This window comes from Ictidomys tridecemlineatus, chromosome 8 (genome assembly GCF_052094955.1).
Source record: "Ictidomys tridecemlineatus isolate mIctTri1 chromosome 8, mIctTri1.hap1, whole genome shotgun sequence".
Lineage (NCBI taxonomy): Eukaryota > Metazoa > Chordata > Mammalia > Rodentia > Sciuridae > Ictidomys > Ictidomys tridecemlineatus.
In genome coordinates this window covers 41,060,848-41,075,158 of record NC_135484.1, presented here as the reverse complement: position 1 = coordinate 41,075,158, position 14,311 = coordinate 41,060,848, and the positions used below count along the sequence as shown (strand labels likewise).

At 32.8% G+C, this 14,311-nt stretch overlaps 1 long non-coding RNA gene across 1 annotated transcript in view; it reads right to left on the bottom strand.

Moving 5' to 3' along the window:
- LOC120889128 (uncharacterized) overlaps positions 1-10,871 on the bottom strand; it is a 92,673-nt gene extending 81,802 nt beyond the window's left edge. Inside the window, exon 1 of the long non-coding RNA XR_013424588.1 lies at positions 10,761-10,871. This is a non-coding gene — a long non-coding RNA (uncharacterized LOC120889128). The remainder of the gene's footprint in view (positions 1-10,760) is intronic.
- Positions 10,872-14,311: the final 3,440 nt, after the last annotated feature.

The following is a 14,311-nucleotide window of genomic DNA, read 5'->3' as shown; positions in this document are numbered from 1 at the left end:
ACTGTCATGTATATCTAAAAAGAACAAATAATAAAACAAGAAAGCTCCTTGCTGTGTTCCATCCCAGTCATTACCCTAGCATTCACCCAAAATAAGCACTACTCTGATTTTAAGGTGATTATTTTATTGCATTTGAAAATAATTTTATCTCCCAATTGTGCATCACTAGGTACAATAGTTGAGTATTACCTATCTTTGTTTTAAAGAACTGTCTTTTAATCCTTTATTAATTGACTAGTTCTTTCTTCCATTTCTTTCTCTTTTCCCCAATTCTGTTGAAGAATCTTCATAATTCCCTCTGGAAGTTTCCCACAGTCTGGATTTTAGTGATGTCCTGATCAGACATAGCATGATTTGTCCATTGTTTTCTGGTGATTGACAGTTGACTCCAGATTTGTGTTAAAAAGGTGTTTATCAATTTGGCAAGGTTAGAATTAATGCTAGGTTTATCAGAATTGGTTGTCTCACCTAGATGTTACCAGCCATTGATGCTCAATGCCTGGATCTTTTAGGTTACCAGAAATTGCAAAACAGTAATATCCATAAAATTTCCCTTTCATGCACTAGCTAAAATAATTTCACAAAGAAATGACTTCCCTCTTATGTTGTTTCACTGCATAGTATAGTTTGTATAGGAAAGCCAAGATAATTACTTGATTATTTTCCTTTTATGTACCAGTTTCCAAGATAATGAATTAAAAGTGTTATGATTTTGAAAATTAAATTCTTCTATGGGTACCTATATGATTGGTCTAAATCTTTCTAACATGACCTTAGTATTTTTGAAGTGTTCCAGATTTGACCTCTCTATTTTCCCCTTCACACTTGAAAATTATCTATTTCTCATTAAAGCTTTGATTTCTTTAAGTGGCAAGTCATATTTTAAAATCAAAATCTAACTGCCCAGAACTTGTGATTTTTTTTTCTGGGTTTTATTGAATAGTTATGGGGAAATGTATCTATATCTGTTTATGAACACTGTACTGTGTCTCTTTATCTTCCCACACTTTAATCTAGATTTTCTCTTTTATTTATATCTTTTTCCTGTATCTTATTCAATTTTGTCTCCACTCAGCAGTTTTTTTTTTTTTTAATTAGGTACCTTTTCTGGAAAAGAACTTTACCTGATTGGTTTTGCAAGTTCGTTTATCTCAGACTACTCCAATCCTTTCAGAAATTACCACATATCTTAGGACAGGGAGAATTCTAGAGATGACCCACAAAATTTCTGTCAAGTAGTTATATAATCAGACACTAATCTAAATACTCTTGAAAAGGAACCCCACAGATGTGGTTAAGGTTATTAATGGACTAACTTTAAAAATAGGGAGATTATCCTGAATTTTTAAGGTGAACTCAAATCTAATCACAACCACCTTTAAAGCAGAAAAACTTATCAAACTTGAACCAACAGAGGTTCAATAGGGGAGAATTTAGAAGTATTTGAAATATGAGAAGATCTGATTTGTGATTGCAATCTTTGAAAACAGAGGAAGGAGATGAAACCAAGGATGTGAGCAGTTTCTAGAAGATGAGAATGACTCATGGCCAGTAGTCAATGAGGAAATGGGGAATTTACTCCAACAGTCACAGGAGATTCTGCCAGTAAACTAAATCAGACAGGAAGTAGAGTCACCCTTGAGAGTCTCCAGTAAGGAAGTCAGCCCTTCAAACGCCTGGATTTTGATCACGTGGATCTGGAGTAGAGAAACATCTGAGCCTATAGGATTTTGACCTACAGCTCTGTGGGATAATACGTGTTTTATTATTTTAAACCACTATGTTTGTGATGTTATAGCAGCAACATAAAACTTAACAGAGTTCATGTGTTACACTGCTAGTTCACATTGCTGTTCTCAAATTATACCAGTGTCCTTTAAAATTAACATTATGAGCTATTTGGATATCCTCTTGAACTGACATCATTAAATGTTATGTTACCTCTTTCTGCTTCTTCTCATGTAGACTCTGATACAATCTAGGTCTTTTAGCTGTTGGGAATTTGTTCCTTGAACTTTGTGTTTTGTGGTTCATGGAAATACCTTATAAACTAGTTTTGTTGTTAAGGTTCTCCAAAAGTTTTCAGTTTGTATTCAATTGCTTTGCCTGATTTTCTATAGGGATTCGGAGATATTAAATTCTGAGCTGCTGCTTCACAGAATCCATCTGGCCCTTCTATTCGTGTTAGCCTGTGACTGACCAAAAGCTGATCTCCTTTTGTAAACATTTGATAATTAACCTCATCTGACCTGTGCCTGACAGAAATAATTTACCTCACCGCTCTCAGATCTTTTGATCTTCATTGCCACATACTCTTTGTGTATACTTTGAAAATGGCATTTGATTGCTCCTTGCTGAATGATATTAAGCATTTCTAGGCTTTTAATGACTATGTTTACTGTATGTTAGTCACTTTCTAGTTATACTTGGGATGGTGTACAACACCCATCAGGCATTTCATATATTAGGTGAAATCTATGAGCCTAATACACATTTCAGTAGCTCAAGAGAAATTTCAGAGAATCTCAAGGAAATCCGTTATGAAATTTTTTGCAACCAATGAAATATTTGGTAATGGTCAATGGAGAGGAAGAGGAATATACAAAAATATCTATGTATTCCTTAAATTTCAGAAATAATGATGAACATATTCCATTCATAATAGCAATGAAAAATATGCATGACCATATAAGAGACTTACCATAATTATTGTAGCACGTGCATTGCAATTCTTTACAAAGTATCTAAAAAGAATATCTAAAAATGGGATATATAGGCTGTTAGTTAGTTTTCTGTTATGTAACAAATATTTGAGATAAACAAGCTTTCAGGAGAAAAGGTCTATTTTGTCTCAGTATTAGAGGTTCCAGCCCATGATTGGTTGGCTCCTTGCTTTGAACCTGTGGCAAGGCAGCAAGCACATCATGGTCGAAGCACATGATACTGTAAAACTTCTCCTCATGGCCAAGAAACAAAAAGAGAAAGAGGTAAAGACTGGGTTCTCATAATCTGCTTCAAGTGCACTTTCTGGGTGACCAAACGACCCCCAAGGCTCCATCTCTCAAAGGTTTTACTGCCTCCCAATGGTGTGACCTTGGGGACTCAGACTTTAATACCTGGTCCTCTGTGGGACCTTCAAGATTCAAACAATAATAGATTCCATGATCTTGAATATGACTTATGTGTTAGAAATAATACCACATAAGTACTAAAATAAAATGTAGGGAATATGTATATTAAGGTAAGAAAGACCTATCTAAATATACTATCAAGGGCAGAAGTCATAAAGAAAAAGATGGGAAGATTTTATCCTCACATCCTATCTCCCTCAAAGTAAAACTAGAATTTTGTAAATTAAAAACCAATGTTAAAATTTAAAAAGAAAATAAGTCAAGGAAAAAAATTATATATATGAAGTTTGATATTCTTTGTTGGTTACAGTATAACGTGTACTTATTTTGCTTAGTCTAGATATGTTTTGAAAAAAACCCAACAACTTATTCATTGAAATACATGTACACAAAATTCTGAGAAATTTTCCCTAAAATCATCATGGATCTAGGAAAATATTTCATTGTAAATATATTAATTACATATAATTCACAGTTTACCAAATTGAAAAAATTAGAAAGTAAAAACATTTCCTAAAATACAGAATTAATTATAAATTAATTTATGCTTCACCAAAACTGGGACATACATGTATCAAGCACAAATATGTTGATATGTATATCTATAAGTATATTGAATAGAAAGATGTGTATAGTAATCTAAGATGGCAGAGAAAAAAGAAAGTGCACTAGATCATGTTTTTATTAAGGAAAAAAAAGAAGTGCTTTATTGAAAACAAAGTTCTTATACTTTTCACCATTTAATATATTTAACTCATTTTAACCTTTGAAATATATACTATATATATATATATATATATATATCTCACAAAGAAACCCTCTTTGGTATCTTTCCTGTTTGTGTATGCCACATACTAGATAGCTGTTTTTTGTATTCTACTTCCTTTCTAAAGAAAGATATTGCCATTTTTAATTCCTCATTAGTAAAAACTTTTCATATTTTTAAGTAATTATTTAATTATAATGATTATATGCTTAAAATATATTTATAGCTATCTAATCATCTTATACTAAGTAGAACAAAACTTCAAGTGAAATAATTAAAAGGAAAAAACCCACCTAAATAGAAACAAACAAAATATTTTGAACCAATTGTTGCTGCTAATATCTGCCTGTTGTTTAAAACAGGCAGTTTTCAAATAATAAATGAAAAACATAAAGACTTATTATGTAAATATATAGGTGAAAAAGTTTTTAACAAACTTATTACCTCACTTGACATGGATCTAAAACTTTTCCCTCCAGTGACTAGTACATAGTAAAGATTCTCTAGTATCATGTTCTCCAAATTCTAGTACGCTACCCAACCAACTGAGCATGTTAAAGCAGAATTTGACTCACACATAAATATTCATTTTATGTCAGCAAACTACATTGAGGCAAAAAAAAAAGAAAAAAAATATTGAGTCATTTTTCAATGCTAAACAGGAATATATTTTATTAATATGAAATGGGTCAAATTTTATCATTTTGTTCTTATCTAACATTTGGACAACTGTCAAAGGTTTCTATTTATGTAGAGACAGTATCAAATACTGGAACAATCTTTGGAAGGAGTCATAAACTTTTCATTCAGAAAAATTATTAAAATATTTAAACCCATTTAAATCATTCATTTAGCAAAGCACTTGAGGAAAACTTTTGCCTTTTCTTAACTTTAAATTAAAATGGGGTTTCAGTTTGAGGTCATGCTGGTCTCATAAATTAGGATAAGATATATTTCAAAAAAAAAAAGATTACAAACGATATTTTTCTTAAATTTTTGGAACAATTTCATCAGTAAGAACTTCTGGGCCAAAATTTTCTTGAAGAAAGCATTTTAACTGTAGATTTAAATTTAGAGTTTCTTTTTGAAACTATTAAGCAGAAGCATTTTTAAGAAAGATTTCTTTTTTCATTTAAATTATCAAACTTGCTGGCATATAGTGGTGCATAGTGTCTCACTCTCTTTTCAATGTCTAAAACCTTTCACTGATATTTTTATATTCATTCCTGATATTAGTAATTTGCCTTTTCTCTCTTGTTTTCTGGACTATTTTCTTTAAAATAGCTTATTAATATTATTGATCTTTTCAAAATGTCTATTTAGTTTTGTTGATTATTGGAAACCTATTTCCATTTCACTAAAATTTGCTCTTTTGTTTTTTATTTTATTTCTTTTTTTAAAATTTACTTTGAAATTCTCCCAAATTACCTAAATAGAAGTTTTCATCATTGAACTATAATCCCCCTTTTTTATTTGAATTTAGATCTATAAACTTCACAATGTATACTGCTTTATCTGCCTACCATAGTGTTTAGGTCCTGTTATCATTAGCTTTCAGTTTAAAATATTTTCTACTTTAATTGTGATTTCTCCTTTTATCATGTTTATTTAAAACTGTATTATTAGATTTCTATATATTGGAGAATTTTCTAGTTAAAATTTTATTATTTATTTTTAGTTTATTTCCATTGTAGTCAGAGAATATATTCTGTGTTATTTAAATCTTTTGAAACTATTGAGATTCACTCTATGGGCCAGTAAATGGTCTATTTTGACAAACAACCTATGTGAGCTTCAAAATAATATTAAAAATTCATTTTTTAGTGCAGTGTTCTGTAAATATCAATTAAATAAAATTACTGATCATGTTGCTCAAATCTATATCTCTTATCTTCTACTTCTATCAGTCATTGAGACAGGCATATTAAATAAAAATCTCCAATTATTATTTCTATGTTTCTTTATACATATATTTTAAGCTATGAGATGCACTTAACTCTGTGATTGATAAATGTCTCTGTTGAATTGTGTTAGATTGATAGAAACATCCTAAGATATTATTGCTATCTTAGATACGGATTTTTCAAAAATATATTTACACACACATTTACTCTTTTCTTTGCTCTATATCCTTCTTGAATATCTTTCCTTTAACATGAATGATTTCATCTTTGTGTTATTTTTGTTGTTGTTTTCGTAAAACTACTCTGCTTGCAACAAAGTTTTGGCCTTTATTAACTGAAATCATCCTATCTAGTTTTCATTTTTAAAGAATATTTTCTCATGCATAGAACTTTAGTTGGCATTTTATTTCTTCAGTACTTTAAGGATGCCGTTCCATTCTCTTCTGTTTTTATAATTTCTGCTGAATAGTCAACTGTTAATCTTATTTTTATTTCTTCTTTGAAAGTAATATTTCTTTTTGGTCTTCTCTGACTGATTTAAGATTTTCACTTTACTTTCGTTTTTTCATTGCTATGACTAAAATACACAAGGTGTGGTCTTGTTCATATTTATCCAACTTGGGATTTGGGGACCTTCATAAATCTAATGGTTGGTGTTTTTAGGTAATAATTGGCCTCATCTCTTTGAAAACTGATTTGGTCAAGTTCTCTATTTTTCTTCTGAGACATCAATGACTATATTTTTACACTTTTGTTATGCTCCCAAATTCTCTTATGTTTCTTTTTTTCCCCTTTATTTTCTTCCTCTGCTCCTCTTTCCCTATGTTCTATTGACTTCTCTTTAAGTTCATTATCCTTGTCTTCTGCTTGTGACACATCTACTCAGCTCATCCCATGACATACTAATGACTGATGTTTTTACATAGGTAGATTTTATGTCTCTGGAATTCTCCATCTCTTTATGCTTTTTAAGATTTGTTTTCCTCTATATTGACATATCAATTATACCTATTTATTTACCCCATGCCTCCTATCCACAATGTATATATTTTTTTCTGTTTTTCGTTTATAATGTCACTTTTTCTGTATGTCTAGGAATATGCAACTGGATGTGTGTTAGAGAATTTTTGTCTCCAAAGGTATATCTATCTGCTAGTTATTCCCATTTACCTATTGGGTAGATAAGGTGACAGCTTGATTATTTTAACAGAAGGATTAGCACAATATTGTAGTTACAGCAAGGCACAGCAGTCTTTCTTGAATTTGTCAGCAGTCATCAAGGAATGGCTCTTCAAAGATATTAATTGAGAACCTTAAACAAGAGACTGGGTTCTCACCAGAAGCTTTAAGCTTAGTCCTTTAGACCCCTACTCTATGCAACTTTCAATTTCTGGGAGACCAGTGGTACATTTGAGGATGTTTACTTTGCTTTAGTAAAACTTGTTTCCCAATTGCTAATAGATTTGGGGAAATTTTACTCAGACTACTAAAATATTTGGCCCAGTCCACTGGCTTCCTGTGTTGTACTAGTCTGCCAAAAACAACTTTGATTACAAATTCTATTTGTCGGTGTCAAATGATGATGACGTTTTTCTCTTTAGAGGATAAAATATTAAAGCTGATATAAAAATCAGAACTCAGTTTGTTACTAATTGTCTTGATCTACTCATGAATAAATAACAAATATTTACTCACATGTTCTCTCACAATCAATGTTGTTTTCATATTAAAGAACACTTTAAAATCAATAATCTTTTAAAATATTTCAATCATATTAGTATTCTTAACTATAGAAGACTTTAGTTTTTTTCTGTTTCTTTTCATGATATCCATGTAGATTCTCCTGATTAAGTCATTCTCATCTCCTCAGAGTGATCAGGAACTGTAGTTTTTTTTCCCTTTCCTGTTAAATATTAAAAGTTGTCAAAAAATAAATATTCAGTAGAGTATTCAGAAGGAAAGGCCAGAAATGACATCTCATTTCTTTTCTCAGGTCACTTATCCTATATACCAGTATGGGTGAGATGGGTAAAGGAGAAGAGTGAAGGTAAGTTTGGAATCTTAAAGTTCATGTTTACTTCATTCTTTGTATCTATAAGCTACTCTCTAAATATGATCATATTCAACACCTGCAATGGCTTGATTAGAAATGTGCTCACCTATGTAGTTGAAAGAGAAACAAGGAAGCTGTAGTTCTCACACAGAATTAAGAAAAGAGATTGTGAATTTATAGACTAAACATGTTTAAAACAGGACATGTGCTTTTTTAAAAAAATTATTCAATCCATGTTTGTTTGTCCAAGTCAAGATGATTTTAATGAGAAATTGAGGCTAAAATTAAAATTAATGGGTTGTATTCCAAATAAATGGCACTCAAATATGAGAAGCAACTAAGAGAACATAGAGCAAGACTATTTAAAAAGCCAATGATCTTCTCTGCATTGCAATACTGTATATCAAAGCAGCAAATTTACAAAAAAAAAAAAAAAAAAAAAAACTTCCAATGTTGCAGGTGTTTTAGAAAAACAAAACAGTCTAAGGAAGTTATCAGGACCTTTCTATGTCCCCCCCACTCCTTGGGAGGGGAGTACCAGGATTGAACTCAGAGGTACTTGACTACTGAGCCACATCTCTAGCCCTATTTTGTATTTTATTTAGAGAGAGTCTCACTGAGTTGCTTAGCTCTTGCGATTGCTGAGATTGGCTTTGAACTAGCGATCCTCTTGCCTCAGCCTCTTAAGCTGCTGGGACTGCAGCTATGAGCCACCATGCCTGTTTTTTTTTTTTCTTCTTATGTTCTTAATATAGTATTAACTTTTATTCTAAGTCTATAAATTGTATTACAAAATTAAAATCACTGAGGATAAGCTCTCTCAGTTGCTGGAAAACTTAATTCATAGAAGTAATTGCATTAAATAAGCATGTATGTATGAATAGCAGCAAGAAAATATCTGAAAGGTTGTACCAAGAGGTTTTTTTCAAATGAGAAGAAAACAAACTCAAATAAACTTAAACTAAAAAGATAATGTGTTGGTTTGCATAACAGAAAATCCAGTTTGGAAAAGATCTGGTCACAGACTAGTTCTCTACTCACCACTATGAATTGGGGGATAGGGGGTAAGAGGTAGATGTCCAGGTGCTAGATTGGCTAAACCTGAACCAAGTGCTCTAACCCTGGAATCCTAGACCAAATTATGGCCAATGTGAAGATGAGAGCCAAAATTGGAGGCTGAAGGTTATTTCAAGGATGAGGGAATATGAATTTGGGAAAGTAACAATAAAGAATAAGTGAGGAAGAGAGGGAGAGAGAGATAGAGACAGAGACAGAAGGGCAGGGAGGTTTTTATAACGTTATTGGGAACTGAAATTCAATATTATGTTGTTCCGGGGTTTTTATCTATATTGTCTGATTTGAAAAAACTAAAAAATGTTTTCTGTTATCCTTACTATGATATGAAAAAATAATATAGAAGTAATAAAACCCAAATAAACACAGAAAGCTTCCACCCCAGATGAGATGACATGTGCGAGTGAGTTTTTAGCTCTCTCTACTTATAAAAAATCCTGTATGTCCAAAATTTTGGGGCATTGCAAATACTATAATGATTCTTTGGGTTTAATGGGAATGCAGTGGTCACTGGGTACACCAGACCTTCAGCAACAGCATGCTCAGAAAATGAATTGGTCATAGTTTTTAAGCTCTCCCTTAGATATTTTGTTCTATCCAGTACATGGATCAAGAGAGGCACCATAATTCAAGAAACTGAATGTTGAGAGCCACAGCCGAAGGGGCCCCAGCAAACTTCCAGCTGCCAGCAAACTTCCAGCTGCCAGTTGATGATTGGCTCACAGCGGCCCCAGCAAACTTGTAGCTGCCAACTGATTGGCTGGGTGCTTGGGCAGAGCCAAAAAAAGTGCCCCAATGAGCAGCTCCGTGGTCTGAAAGGGTGGGGGGACAGCCCAATGAGCATCACCACAGAGGAGCCAATCAGTTGGCAGCTAGAAGTTTGCTGGGGCCGCTGTGAGCCAATCATCAACTGGCAGCTGGAAGTTTGCTGGCAGCTGGAAGTTTGCTGGGGCCCCTTGGCCTGTGGCTCTCAACACTGAATTTCAGTCTCTGGACTCAGAATCTCAGCATCAAAGTTCTTGCCACATGTATATCTCCCTAATGAAAGAGAGGACATGTGGTTGACACACTTAAGAGTTCAACATATTAGAAAAATTTCAAATTAGAATGGTATTCAATAATTTATGAGGTTTGTCTCCTTCTTGGGATGAGTTAGTATGTAAGACTTATGTTCTTCTGCAATTTATTTTTTCTTGAAATTGAATAAATTAATGAAGATTATAAATTATTGCTTTCAAAACAAGCACAAAAATTAGTTCCAGTCTCCTTTAATCTCAAATACCCATTAACAATACACTTAGCATCATTGTTAGTGATTGGATAAGATAATTAATACAGAATAACAAGTTACCTCCTTGTAAAAGCATACACAAACTGAAACTTATGTAAACTACAAGCTTGATAATAATGTGCCAATGTAGGTTCACTAATCCTAAGAAATGCACTGTGCTGGAGAGGGGTGTCATAATGGGGTGGCTGAGTCTCGAGAATGGGGCATTTCTTTACAGGAATTCCGTACTTTTCACTCAGTTTTTTGGTGAAACTACAACTGCTCTAAAAATAAACTCCATTAATATTTTTTTTAAAAAAGTGTGCATTAACAAAATCTTTGCTTTTTTCCTAAATATGTTTCATAAAATTACATGTTATTCTAAATAGCACCTGAGTAATTATATTCACAATAATAGCTTCAGAAATTTGAGCTACACATAAAACATGCTCCCAATTTTTTAACTTTTTTTTTAGGTACCTCTTTCTCTTTTATCTTATACAATTAATGTCTTTAAAAATTAATTCCCTATCATAGGTGATATTCAAAGATCTCAACCCACCTTTGTACAAGCATGAAGTGTATGACTTTTGTCCTTCCAGGAATATTACATTCAAGCTTCACATTAGTGGAGAAATTGGTAATAAACCATCCGCCCATCTGTTTGCTTAATGGAAATCCTCAGTAAATGGGACTGGTGTCTGGAGCCAGGCAGGCTTGGTGGCACTGGGCTTTAGCCAAACATCTCAAACCATTTTCCTAAATGTTTTAGATCCAGCAAAATACAAAGCTGGTTTTACCAAGTATTTTTTTCTCTTTAATTTTTTAATTTGTGCTCATTGTGAGGGAAATTTAATCCATCTGTTCCACTGGCACTTAATTCGACAAATTATTGTTTTGTAAAAGAAATTTAATGTCCAAGAAGCTTTGTGAGCCTGCTACCCTCACCATTAGAATTCTGTTGAAGTACAGTTTTGCAAAGACAGATGGAACTCAGCGTTCAAAGTTTACTAAAACAAATATTGTGATCTAAATACTTTTATACTAGAAAACATGTATCTGATACCACCAGACAGCTTAATTTACAATATAGTCTAGTAAATTTAATAATTAAGATTTTGTTTTCAGTTTCTTGACTTTGTTTTAATTCTTTCTAATTCCAACTACCCCTAAGTTGTGGGGTACATGGTTCCCAGCCTATGTAATTTCTTTTTTCCATGCTCTGAGCATCATAAGGTTATGTTTTTCTACCAAAGGCTTTGATTACCTCTAAATGATGCCATTTCCCTGGGGCCTGGCTGTGTGTACACTTAGATGTGTTTGCACTTTCCGTCCAGGAATGCTCTAGGCAGATTCTGTATCACTAACTCTGCAGGATTATCCAGTGTATTACATTTTAAAAGGCTTTATGGACTCATAAAATTTGGAAAAACTGAGTTCAATGGATTTCTTTGCCTTAGTATTTTGGGGCCTTTATGATTTTAATGAGCATCTTGTGTCCCCTGAGAGGACAGTCTATGCAGAACTACAGAGCTGTGTTCCACTGTGGAGTACACTTTTCTTGGAGCATCTGGCTTAACTAGAGTTCTGTGGGAAAAAAAATGGGAAATTCTGGCCTACATCTTTCTTTTTTGCCTTTATTTCATTACCCTCCTAGTGTCTATTGTCTAACGACAAACAACAAACTGCCCTTCTTTTAAATTTAATTTAATTTCCTTTTCATTAGAGAAGACAGGATTTTTTTCTGTTTGACTGAAGTAACAAGGCTACCATGAATAAAGAATATAAAGTATCAAAGACTATTTTGCAACTATTTGAATGGAAATCCCCACTTTGGGGCTTAGTGGGCGGTGTGGCAACTTGGCTCAGAGGAGCTGGGTTCTTTGATTAATTTCTACCCAATTGTGCTCCTAGAGGCACTTTATCTGTTTTGTTTTTGTTTTTAAACAGAATTCTGTGAGAATTGACCCACATTTATTACCAAACTGGGAAAAAGGAAAGTAGAAGAAAATATTTTAACTAGCCTAAGAGTTAAAAAAAAAAAAATTGCAAGTCTTTTCTATAGTGGAAAGTTATATCTATCTGTTGATCTATCTATCTATCATCAGAGAGAGAGAGAGAGAGAGAGATTTTTTTTTCTTTTTCTTTTTTTTTTTTTTTTGCTTTCCTAAAACATTCTGAGGTGAACCTCTCTAAAATGCCTTTTGAGAATTAGTCTCAATCCCTTGCATCAATTTGCTACCTGTTAAGGAACTTCCTTGGGAGATGAGTGGGTAGAGAAACTGCTTGTATGAAAACAGTCATATCCTTTGTAAGAGTTCATACAAATCTTTCAATTCATGGATGCCTTGGGAGTTGTGTGTGTGGCAAGGGTTGGGGAAGTATATGAAGGGGAGGGAGGGAGATCACCAGTTCCTGACTCAAAGGAGAAAAAATAACTTTCACCCTCTTTTCAGGTGAGGCAATTATATCCCAGGAGTGACACCTTGTATTTTAAGAAGCTCCCTTTACCCTAATCCTAACTTTAATCCTCACTGCAAGGGAAAAGAAGCCTCCTAAATATATAATCAATGTGCATAAAAATCACCTGGGTTAGACATGAACCTTCCCTGTCATTCTTTCCTATATTCTATCCATCCAGTGTGTTCCAGAATGTTCAATAATGATGATTTTTTTTCACTGCTCTGATTTTGTATCTTCCAATGTTGTTCCTATGAACAAACAAAGAAATCATAAAGGGGGACTTGTGATTTTCTTGATGATCAGACAAAATATTTTCTGCATTATATATGACACAGTAAATTTATGTATTTATTTATAAACCATTCATAGAACTCTTCATTCACTCATATATTCATTAATGCATGCATTCATCCACTTAACTAACATTTATTCAGCACCTACTACAGAGGTTGAATATTTTCCAAAGTTTCTCACTTTCCAACTAAGTGAAAATCATTCCAGATTTTCTGCAAAAGACTTCCAGATGAAATATAAACTAAACTGAATAAATGTTAAAAGCCCATAGGAACATTAGTAATAGGTATAATTCATTTAGCTTAGAAATCATGTTTTTTCCCCTTGGGCACATATGATAATTACATAATTCTAGGATTATTATTGGGTCCCAAATCATAGGGAATCATATTTCATTTAAATAAAATATTCCAGTAAACTGATTCACATTTTAAATTTTTCTGGGTTTCCACATCTGATTTCATTGTGCATGAAAATTTAATTTTTTAAAAATTTTAGTTGTTAAGTAAAATATCACTTTGGAATGAAAATATCTTGGCGTCAGAATGGCATAGTTTATAGGATAGGCCCCAGAATAGAATTAAATCTGTACTGATATATACTTCTTGAGTTTTGTTTGTTAGTTAAAATCTATATGGCTATCATGGGCAGAAGAAAATTATTTCTCTAAGTTTTAAAAAAAACTTTCTTAAAACAACAACAACAACAACAACAAAAATCCCTTTTTTACATCACCACTCTCCTAAATATATATTCCTATATATTTCAACAAAAAATTCTGTGTTTCTCAACAAAGCTCTCTTTTCTCTCTTTGTGTCAAATCTCTCCAGAAGAATTGTCTGTGCTTAGCCTCTTCCTGCATCTCCTTTAGGCCAGTTCTCAAGTGTCATCTTCATTGTGAGGCTTCATTTTTTCAGTGGGGTATCCCACTGAAAATTGAAAGTACCTCTTCTCCATGTTTCCTTTCCATTTTTCTCAGTTTTAATTTTACTCCCAATAAATCACAACCATCTTACATATGACATGCTGTACTATCATTTCTTCCCTATCTGTCTTCTCCATTGGTTATAATCTCTATGAGGAGAGAGGTTTTTATCTGAGATTCATTGTCAAACTTCTACCTGTCAGGGCCTACTAAATGAAAGAATTACAAGTTATAAATACATATCTGTAAACAAAGCATTCATTAAATCTCTGGTATTAATAGCACAGGAATCATCTCTCCAGTCAAACACCTGTTGCTTATAAAAACAAAAGTCTTATTTCATAATAACAGGGAAATGCTGAATTTCAAAATCCATGTTGGTTCTGAGCAAACAAATGAGCTATCTGGCTGATGTAGGATTAAGGAAACAA